A 12,139-nucleotide genomic window follows, 5' to 3' on the forward strand; every position below is an offset into this window, starting at 1 on the left:
AAAAAAAAAAACACTTGACAAAAATCCAACACTCTTTCATGATAAAAACTGTCAGCAAAGTGGGAATAGAAGGATCATACCTCAACATAATAAAAGCCTTACATGACAAACCAACAGCCAACATCATACTCAATGGGCAAAAACTAAACTCATTTCCCCTAAGAACAGGAACAAGACAGGGATGCCTACTTTCTCCACTCCTGTTTGACATAGTACTAGAAGTGCTAGTGATAGCGATCAGACATGAAGAAGAAATAAAAGGCATCCAAATTGGAAAGGAGAAAGTAAAAACGGTAATTATTCACAGATGAGATGATACTGTACATAGAAAACCCTAAAGACTCCATCAAAGAACGCCTAGACTTAATAAATGAATTTGGCAATGTAGCAGAATACAAAATTAACACCCAGAAATCTATGGCTTTTTTATATACCAATAATGAACTCACAGAAAGAGAAGCAAAAAAAAAAAAAAAATCCCATTTACCATGCAACAAAAAAATTAAGATACATAGGAATAAAGCTAACTAAGGAGATAAAAGACCTGTACTCGGAAAACTACAGGACGTTGAAAAAAGTGATAGAGGAAGACATAAACAAATAAAATAATATATCATGTTCATGGATTGGTAAAACAACATCATTAAAATGTCCATATACCCAAAGCAATCTATAGATTCAATGCAATTTCCATTAAAATACCAATGGCATATGTGACAGACCTAGAATAAACTGTCCAAAAATTCAAATGGAATAAAAAAGGACCCTGAATAGCTGCAATAATCTTGAGAAAGAAGAACAATGTTGGAGGGATCTCAACACCAGATATCAAGCTATACTACAAAGCCACTGTTCTCAAAACTTCTTGGTACTGGCACAAGAAGAGACACATAGACCAATGGAGCAGAACAGAGAATCCAGAGATCGACCCAAGCCATTATGCTCAATTAATATTTGACAAAGGAGCAAGAGAATACAAGGGAGTCAAGACAGTCTCTTTAATAAATGGTGCTGGGAAAATCGTACAGATACATGCAAAAAAAAAAAAAGAAAGAAAGAAAGAAACTAGACCACTAACTTACACCATACACAAAAACAAACTCAAAATGGATAAAAGACTTAAATGTAAGATGAGAAACCATAAAAATCTTAGAAAAATCCACAGGCAGCAAAATATTAGACATATGTCATAGCAATATATTTACCGATACAGCTTCTAAGGCAATCAATACTAAGGAGAAAATAAACAAATGGACTACATCTAAATAAAATGTTTCTGCACAGCAAAAGAAACCATCAATAAAACAACAAGAAAGCCCACTGCATGGGAGAACATATTTGCCAATGTTATCTCTGATAAGGCTTTAATCTCCAAAATTTACAGGGAACTCATACAAGTTAACAAAGGAAGATATACAATCCAATCAAAAAATGAGCAAAGAACCTAAATAGGCACTTTTGGAAAGAGGACATACAGAAGGCCAAGAGACATATGAAAACATGCTCAAAGTCACTAATCATCCAAGAGATGCAAATCAAAACAACAATGAGATACTATCTCAGTCCTGTCAGAATGGCTATCATCAACAAATCAACAAATGACAAGTGCTGGTGAGGATGTGGAGAAAAAGGAATCCTCATGCACTGCTGGTGGGAATGCAGACTGGTGCAGCCACTGTGGAGAACAGTATGGCATTTCCTCAAAAAATTAAAACTCCCATTTGACTCAGTAATCCCACTGCTAGGAATATATCCCAAGAAATTAGAAGCACCAATCACAAAGGATTGCACACCTATGTTCATAGCACACCTATGTTCATATGCACACCTATGTTCATAGCAGCACAATTTACAATAGCTGAGATTTGGAAACAGCCTAAGTGCCCATCAGCAGATGAGTGGATTAAAAAACTATGGTACATCTGTACAACAGAATACTACACTTCTGTAAAAAAGAAAGAACTCTTACCATTCACAATAGCATGGATGGACATGGAGAGCATTATGCTAAGTGAAATAAGCCAGTTGGAGAAAGATAAATATCACATGATCTCACTCATTTGTGGAATATAATGAACAACATAAATTGATGAAGAAAAACAGATCCAGTGACAGAGAAGCATTGAACAGACCATCAAATCTCAGAGGGAAGGCAGGGGAGGGTGGGGTGGAGTGGGGTGGTAAAGGATTAACCAAAGGACTTGTATGCATGCATATAAGCATAACCTTGGACACGGATACTGGGGCGGTGGGTGCATGTCCTGGTGGGTGGGAGTGGCTGGGGAAGGGTTGATGGTGGATAAAGGAGACATATGTAATACTTTAAACAATAATATATATATTTTTAAAAGACATGAAGGACACTTAAATGCATATTACTAAATGAAAGAAGCCAATCATATACATACTATATGATTCCAAGTATATGGCATTCTGGAAAAGGCAACACTACAGAGAAAGTAAAAGATCAATGTTGCCAGAGGTTTGGGGATAGGGTGGAAAAAAATTTTAGAGGACAGTGGATTTTTACAGGAATGAAACTATTTTGTGTGATATAATAATGGATACATTTCATTATACATTTGTCCAAACCCAAAAAATGTCCAGCACTAAGAGTAAATCGTAATGTAAATTTTGGACTTTGGGTAATTATGTCAATGTAATTTCATCGATTGTAACAAATACACAACTCTGATAGGGGATGTGGATAATGAGAAGGTTGTGCATGTGTGTAAATGGGGGAATATGGGAAATCTCTGAACCCTCCCTTCACATTACTGTTAACCTAAAAGGCTCTAAAAATAAAGTTTAGTTTTCAAAAAAGTATAGACATACAAATTATAAATTTAGCATGTCAGATCTCTTTTTCAGTGATTCTGTTGGTAAATTATATTTTCTTTCTGGGTATTTGCTTTTCAAGATAAAATAGAGAGTAATAAGTATAATTTTTAATTAGATGTTTATTTATGTATGGGTCTATTTATGGACTCTGTATTCTGTTCCATTAATCTATTCATTTATATTTATGCCAATTCCAGTCTTAATTACTGTAGTTTTGTAGGTCTTGAATTAATTAAATTTTATTCCCTTTAAGAAGAGAGGAACCAAGATGGCAGTGTAGAGAAATGGGGTACTAGCATATTCCCACAACCACTTCAAAATTACAACTAAAATACAAATCAACTATCATTCACACTGCCTGAAATCTGGCTGAACGGAAGCCCTATAACCAGAGAATTAAAGAAGAAACCATATTGAGACTGGTGGGGGAGGGGGGAAGGTGCAGAACAGGCTGGTCTGACATGTTGCGTTTTTAATAGAGAGGGATATCTTGGCTAAGGAGGCCTCCCATGGGGAGCAAGGGGTCCCAACCCCAAACCACATCCCCAGTCCAGGGTTCTAGTGAGGGGAAGAGAATTCCCTGTAACTTCAGGCTGTAAAAAACAGTGAGAATTGTGGCTGGGTGACAGGAGGCTATGGAAGTCCAAGGCAGTATCTCAAAGATGTGCAGATTTACTCGGATTCACTCCCTCTGACCTCCAGCTCTGGGGCAGCAACTTGAAAGAATCTGGGGACATACAGGGAGGAAGTATATTATCTGGCATAAGGGCAAGAACTGGGGGACAGCTTTATCCCAAACAAAAGTGCTAGCAGAGGTCATTGTTCCTCTGCTGAGACCTCGCTGTCCCCTCGAGCTGATTAGAAGGTGCCATATCTCAGTCTTTATCAACCTGGCCCATACTGTTTGCCATACTCTGGTAATTCCCAGAGATCCTGACCCACCCAATCTGCAGCCCCACCTAAGCTGTTTGCAGGGGCTTTCCATATGAATGGCCTGTCCTGGCCTTAGGCTTCAGACTTTCCTAAAATCTCTCAAACAAGTAGCAGCTGGACTCTGTGTGACCAGTACCTCTCAATACATGGCCCCAGGCCAAGCACTAGCAGTAGCTTACCAAGGTTCACAGCTTGGCTTCTCCTGGGGATCCCCAGGCCCAACACAAGTATCAGCCATCTGCAGATCACTCTGTAGTTCATGCCCAGTGGCCCCAGGCAGGGCACAGACAGTGGCTGACTTTGCACCTCCTGGGAGGCCCCAGTGGAATGCACCGAATGGATAGCTTCAGACCAGGCCAGATAACAACTCTACTACATCCATGAGCAACACACTCAAAGGGTGGACTCAATGAGCACCAAAGCCCCACTGAAGCAAGTCCTGCCCCATAAGGGTATCTCCTGCACAGCAGCTCTTCCACTATAGTCACAGCTGGTCCTCACAGCCATTTGGCTTGGGGGTCAATTCTTCCCAGTGACACCAACAACAATCAAAGCTCTACAACAGGACAGTGCAAACAGCTCACACAGGGGTGCACCTAGAGTGGAGGCTGAGCCACTGGGCCCTACAGGATACCTACTACACAAGGTCACTCCAGGAGAAATAGAGCTCTCACTAATACATAGAAACAAACACAAGGGAGCAGTCAAAATGCAGAGACAAAGAAACATGTCATAGAGAAAAAATCAAGATGGTGGTGTAGGTAAACACTGGTACTTACAGCTTCCCACAACCACAACAAAATTACAACTAAAATACAGAACAACTGTCATTCAGAATGGCCTAAAAGCTGGCTAAATAAAAGTCCTACAACTAAAGAAGTAAAGGAGAAAGTACATTGACATGGTAGGAGGGGCAGAGGCATGGCACAGGCTTGTCCGACACCTACATGTGGCCTGATTTTAGTCAGGAGGCATATCTCCACTGCAGAGGCTACCTTTGAAAAGCAAAGGGTCCCAGCCTCACACCAGACCTCCAGCCTAGGGTTACAGAGCTGGGAAGAGAAATCCCCATAACTTCAGGCACTAAAAACCAGTGGTGATTGTGGCTGCATGACATGGAGGCTGCTAGAGACTCAAACAGTCCCTCTTAAAGGGTTAGCACACAGACTTACTCGGACTGGATCCTTCTGAGCTCCAGCACTGGGCAGCAGCATTGGGGGAACCAGAGACATACAGGAAGGAACTGGATTGTCTAGCATTGGGACAAAAACCCAGGGGTGGCTTTCTTCCAGATGAAGATGCTCACAGGGGTCATTTTTCCTATGCTAGGACCTCCCCTGTCCCAGAGCTGACTGGCAGCTATATCTGAGTTTCCATCAGCCTGGCTCACACTATTCCCTCCACCCTGAGACCTGCCCCACCCAACTTGCAGCCCCACGCAAGCTGTTTGCAGCAGCTTTTCCATATGAACGGCCTGTCCTGGCTCAGGCTTCAGATTTTCCTAAAATTTCTTAAACAAGCAGCATCTGGCATCAGCATACTCCATACCTATCAATAAGAGGCTCAAGACCCCGCACTAGCACCAGCCTGCCTTGCTTCACAGCTGGGCCTTGGGTCACTTCCTAGCCCAGGAGACATAACAGCTCTACTTAATACATAGAAACAAACACAGGGAAGCAGACAAAATGCAGAGACAAAGAAACATGTCACAAATGAAAGAAATGGAAGCAAACTACTGGATACAGAGTTCAAAACAATGGTTATAAGGTTACACAAGGATCTTAATAAGAGCTTCAAGAGAATTAATGAGAGCTTCAAGGAACTTAGTGAGACTTTCAAGTATCATAGTAACAATGTCGAAGACATAAAAAAGGACCAGTCAGAAATTAAGCATACACTAACTGAAATAAAGACTAATTTACAGGGATTCAACAGTAAAGTAGAAGATTCTGAGAATCAAATCAACAATTTGGTATGTGAGGAAGCAAAAAACACCCAATCAGAAGAGCAAAAAGAAAAAAGGACAATCAGAAGAGCAAAAAGAGAAAAGGACCCCAAAATATGAAGATATTGTAAGGAGCCTCTAGGACAGCGGTTCTCAACCTGTGGGTCGCGACCCGTTGGGGGGTCGAATGACCCTTTCACAGGGGTTGCCTAAGACCATTGGAAAAAACATATATAATTACGTATTATTTTTGTGATTAATCACTATGCTTTAATTATGTTCAATTTGTAACAATCAAAATACATCCTGTATATCAGATATTTACATTACGATTCATAACAGTAGCAAAATTACAGTTATGAAGTAGCAACGAAAATAATTTTATGATAGGGGGTCACCACAACATGAGGAACTGTATTAAAGGGTCACGGCATTAGAAAGGTTGAGAACCACTGCTCTAGGACAACTTCAAGCATACCAACATTCACATTATAGGGGTGCCAGGAGAGGAGAGAGAACAAGATATTTAAAACCTATTTGAAGAAATAATGACAGAAAACTTCCCCTACCTGGTGAAATAGGCTTACCAGTCAAGAAAGTGCAGAGTCCCAAATAAGAGGAATGCAAAGAGACCCACACCAAGACACATCATAATTAAAATGCCAAGGATTAAAGACAAAGAGAATTTTAAAAGCAGCAAGAGAAAAGCAGTTAGTTACCTATAAGGGAGCACCCATATGACTGTCAGCTGATTTCTCAACAGAAACTTTGCAGGCCAGAGGAAGTGGCAAGAAAATATTCAAAGTGATGAGTAGCAAGGACCTAGAACCAAGATTACTCTACCCAGCAAAGCTCTCATTTAGAATTGGAGGTCAGATAAAGAGCTTCACAGAAAAGAAAATGCTAAAGGATCTCATCACCACTAAACCAGTGTTACAAGAAATGTTGAAGGGTATTCTTTAAGAAGGGGAAGAGGAAGAGGAAAAGGAAGGAGAGATAAAAATATGAAAAATAAAATGGCAATAAATACTTATCTATCAATTGAATCTAAAAATCAAAATAAGCAAACAAGAAATCTAATGAACAAAATAAACTCATAAATAAAACAGAACCAGAGGCATGGAAACATGGAACAGACTGATGAATCTGAGGGAAGTGGGGAGGGGAGTGCAGGAACTGATTAACCAAAGATCTTACCTAGGAACACAGACAATAAGGTAGTGAAGGCCTGGGGTGGGGCAGGAACTGGGTGAGGGGGGCAATGGGGAAAAAAGAGGGAATATCTGTAATACTCTTAACAATAAATATTTTTTTAAAACCACCCAAGTTATATGAAAAGCTGAAATAAAACACATAATAGGATATGAATGGAACTCCATCCAACTGAGTTTATATCCTTTTATGTAAATGTAAGTTGAATTCATAGTTAAAGATATGGAAAGTTTATGAAAAATTGCCAACATTGACCTAATTGCCTTGTAATGTGGGCATCCCAGTCCCACAGTATCTTAAACAGGTACTGCATGCTTATAAAATCATTGACATAGAACTCAACTCAGTGTTTAAGTAACAAGATCAGAATGTTTTCTGTTCTCTTCTCCACTATATCCTCAGCTCTGTTCCATTGTGTAGCAATTGCTCAATACCCATTTATTCAAAGAATGAAGTAGATATGTTTAAAATTAGGTTGTATTTTCACCCCTTATTATCTTACATTTTAACTGCCACTCTGTTGTGAATTTTGCCTATGACATGAAGGGGAAAAATGAAGTGAGTAATATTAAGGAAAATGAACAGTCAGCTTCCTCTGGATAGAAACCAGGAGTAACAAAGAGCATTCTGGTCATGGCCTTGATAAGTCCAGGGCAATAAGCTGGTCTGATTCACAAATGGTTCTGATCACCTCAAAAACCACTGCCCCTACTAGAGGTAAGAAACCAGAATAAATGCTCGTCAATCAGGCTCAGTCACAGTTGTCCAGGAAACATGAAAAAAAAATATGATGCACCCAAATTCTCCAAGTACAAAGCACTCTCGTAGCATATTTCAAATGCTAGAGACTATAGCTCTCTCGTCTGGACCTCCTACTCACTTATTTTTTTTTTTACTTTAAAACTAGAATTTCTATTATCATTTATCAAAACACACTATTTTGGTTATTGTAAATAAAATATATTAAAATTAATTGTACCTCTTTAGTGTGACTTTTTTAAAATAAATCTTTATTGTTGAAAGTATTACACATGCTTTTTTTCCCCCATTGCCCTCCTACTCACTTTTGCATTTCACCTCTGACCTCATTAAGTCTGCATTGGGTGCACCTTCTGTCCCACAGCCCCTGGCTCCCTCATTACCGTGTTCTTCATGATCTACCAAGATGTCTGTTTGATTAAACTCTGTGTGCCATCAGGACTGTTCATGTCCTTACTGCTGGTACCAGCTCCACACAATAAAACAAAGGTAGGAGGGAGGGAGTGGAGAATAGAAAAATAGGACAAGAAGGAGCAAGAGAGACCAGGGGAAAACAAGTCAACCACAGAGTAAAGGGATGTTCCGAGTATGGCTTCCTTCAGAAAGAGCAGTTATAACATCTTCACAGACTAGTAAAAGTCTTTTTATTAGTTAGAAACAGAAATCCCACAATGATGTTACTTACCAGCCCTGTACATACACTAGAAGCCAGAGGCAAAAGCCAGTTATAGCTTAAAGGATGTTTTTCAGCATCCCACAAAATGGTTAGAAAAAAAGCCCACATGAATGCTTTTAAAAATAAGTTTCTCCAAACTGGGCCATGAACACTATGACTAATGCTTGTCCTTCCCCAGTATAAGGAAGGTACAACCAGTTGTTCAGTTCTGAAGTTCCTCGTTGCACTCCTTCTAACTCTTTAGTTCCCAGTATCAACTGTTCCTGGCTAAGTCCACTAGTGACAATGGAAATAACCAAAACCATAAACATAGTTAGAAGGATCTTCATAAGGGGACGGGAGGAGTGGGGTTGGGGCGGGGGGGGGAAGCAAGGGCTGGTTATAAGCACAATGTGCCAAGTGCTATTAAGATGTCAATGTACCTACATGTTTTTTTAAGTTAAAAGCAAGTTTTTAAAAGTGTTTTCCAAGATATAAGCTGGAATATAGTGGGAGAATAATAAGAATTTTCTCTTTTACTATTAACCAAAATAGCAAAGAGGCTTCTCTTGGCTGTTTTCCTGGCCTCCCTGGTAGCCATTACAACAATTGCCCAGCTTTAGAGCTGGATGTCCATCAATCTGATGACTATACTGGTGGTGAAGCAAAGGGAAGACTACTACAAAGAATACTCATTTAACTTTCTTTCCAAATAAAATTTTAGAAGACACTATTTCTTATTTCAGCATGTTCCTCCCTGTGAAGAAAATGTTACATCAAAAATTCTGCTAGATAATGGTTAACTGAAGTTACTGTGGTCATTTCACAATATATATAAGTGAAACCATGATGCTGTGCACCTTAAACTCATTCAGTGATGTATGTTAATTACATCTAAATAAAACTGGAAATATTATTCTAAAGACCTAAGAGCAGGCAGCCACCCAGGAACACTGCAAATAAAAGGCAAAGATCACATGCCAAGGTACTTCTGTAACCAACCTCTTGTGGCCAGGGTTCATTCTACAAATCTGTGTCCCAGAATTTGGGGCTATATACTAAAGGAGGTAGGCACAGTTTATCCTTATAATTCCTCCATGTTCAACTTTTAACAACAAAATATCGATTTTGTAATGTGCAATGTTGGGAGGTCCAAGAAGGTGGCATCCAGGTAGGAGGACGCTGACCTTGTCCTCTCTGTGAGCAAACTCAAATATGCATATATGTAGGTAGCATTTCTCCTGCAAAGCAACCGAGTGCTGAATGAACACCTTCTGATAGCAAACAAGAGAAAGAGAACAAATAGGCTAGGAGCCATGGGAGTCCTCCACCATTGTGTATTGTCCCGCTCCACCCAGACAGGGTGAGCAGAGGTTCTATGCAGGTACTCTGGCCTGCTTGCAAGGTAGTTGCTGTGTGTTCCTGGACACATTATCTGAACCCATTTTGACCCAAACAAAGGGAGCAGGCAGGATCAACTGGGCAGTACTACACACAACTGTCCTCCTCACCCAGAGCTGCTCCGGTTCTTAATCTGTGGGTCGCGAACAATGAAAATACATCCTGCACATCAGATATTTACATTACGATTCATAAAAGTAGCAAAATTACAGTTATGAAGTAGCCACAAAAATAATTTTATGGTTGGGGGTCACCACAACATGAGGAACTATATTAAAGGGTCGTGGCATTAGGAAGGTTGAGAACCACTGAGACAGACCAGATGCCTTAAACATCCGCTAGCTCCTACCTATCTGCCTGTCAAAACCATCCAGCACATACAGTCTACACAGAGTCCACTTCTACATAGGCCAATTTCCCAAGACTGGAAGAGAGGGCTATTTTTTCTAATTCATATAAAGAAACTATGAAAAAAATTCATAGAAAGTCAAACAAATTTTAAAAACAAAATTTTAAGATTAAAAGACAGAAGAGTATCTTTCAAATGAAGAAACAAGAAAAATCCTCAGGAAAAAAAAGAAAGAAACCTAGGAAACAAAAATCATTTGCCTGATTAAAAATTCAACGAAATGGTCATAGGATGCTCACCAAACTCAAGAGTGAAATAGAGGAACTGAGGGAAAACTTCAACAAAGAGTTAGAAAGTATAAGAAAGAATCTAGCTGACCTGAAGAATATATTAACTGAAAAGAAAAACACAAGAAAAGGAATCAACAGCAGATTATCTAAACAGAACAATGGATCAGAGAACTAGAAAACAGACTAGTGGAAATCAATTAATCAGAACAGCAGAAAGAAAAAAGAATTTTAAAAATGAGAATAGTTTAAGGATCTCTGGAATAAATAACATCAAGTGCTCAAACATTCATATTATAGGGATCCCAGAAGGAGAAGAGAGAGAAAGGAGCAGAAACTCTAAGAAAACAATGGCTGAAAACTTTCCTAACCTGGGAAAGAAAACAGGACAGACATCCAGATCCAGGAAGCACAGAGAATTCTAAGCAAAAGGAACCCAAAGGGACCCATACTAAGACAGATTGTAGTTAAAATGGTAAAAGTTAAAGATAAAGAAACGATGTTGAAGAAAGAGAAAAACAAGTTATGAAAAAAGAAAACCTGTATGATTATTAGCTGATAGCAGCAACTTTACAGGCTAGGAGTGGTGAGACATCTTCAAAGTGCTGAATGAAAGGACCCTATAACCTAGAATAATATACCCAGCAAGGCCGTCATTCAGAATTGAAGGAGAGATAAACATTTTCTGGGACAAGCAAAAACTAAAGGACTTAATCACCATTAAACCAGCTTTACAATACATGTTAAAGGGTCTTCTTTCAGTAGAAAAGGGAAGGCCAGAACCAGAAAAATTTTAAAATATAAGAAACGTAAAATCCTCACAGGTAGAGCCAAACATTCAGTAAATATAGCAATCTGACATCTTAAAAGCAACTACAAAAGTTAAAAGAAAAAAGTATCAAACTCAACTCAAACTACAATATGTAGTTAGATACACAACATAAAAGGATCTAAAATATGACATCAATAACATAAAACATAGAAGGGAAAGTAAAAATGTAGCCCTTATAGAATATATTCTAACTTAAACACATATCAGCTTAAAATAGATAAAGAATGATAAACATAAATCTCATGGCAACCACAAACCAAAAACCTACAAAAGACATACAAAGCATAAAAAGAAAGGAAACTAAACAAAACACTAAAGAAAAACAGCAAACCACAAGGGAAGAGATCAAGAAGAGAAGAGGAGAACTATAGAAACAACTTAAAAACAATTAATAAAATGGCAATAAGTACATATTTATCAATAATTCCTCTAAATGTAAATGGATGAAATGCTTCAATTAAAAGACATATTAACAAATTATATATTCGATAAGGAGTTAATACCCAAAACTTATAAAGAACTCACAACTGAACACACAAAAAAACAAACAATACAATTTAAAAATGGGCAGAGAACCTAAGCAGATATTTCTCCAAAGAGGACATACAGATGGCCAATATATAAAAGATGCTCAGTATTACTAGTCATCTGGAAAATGCAAATTAAAACTACAATGAGACATTACTTTACATCTGTCAAATTGACTAAATTTATAAATCAACAGTGTTGGCAAGAATGTGGAGAAAAGGAAACCCTTGTATATTGTTAGTGGAAATGCAAATTGCTACAGTCAGTATGGAAAACAGTATGGAATTTCCTCAAAAAATTAAAAATAGAACTACCTTATGACCCAGCAATCCCACCTCTAGGTGTTTATCCAAAGAAACCCAAAACACTAATTCAAAAAAAATATATATGCACCCCT

The sequence above is a fragment of the Myotis nattereri genome (assembly GCF_964212035.1).
Source record: "Myotis nattereri genome assembly, chromosome: 2".
Lineage (NCBI taxonomy): Eukaryota > Metazoa > Chordata > Mammalia > Chiroptera > Vespertilionidae > Myotis > Myotis nattereri.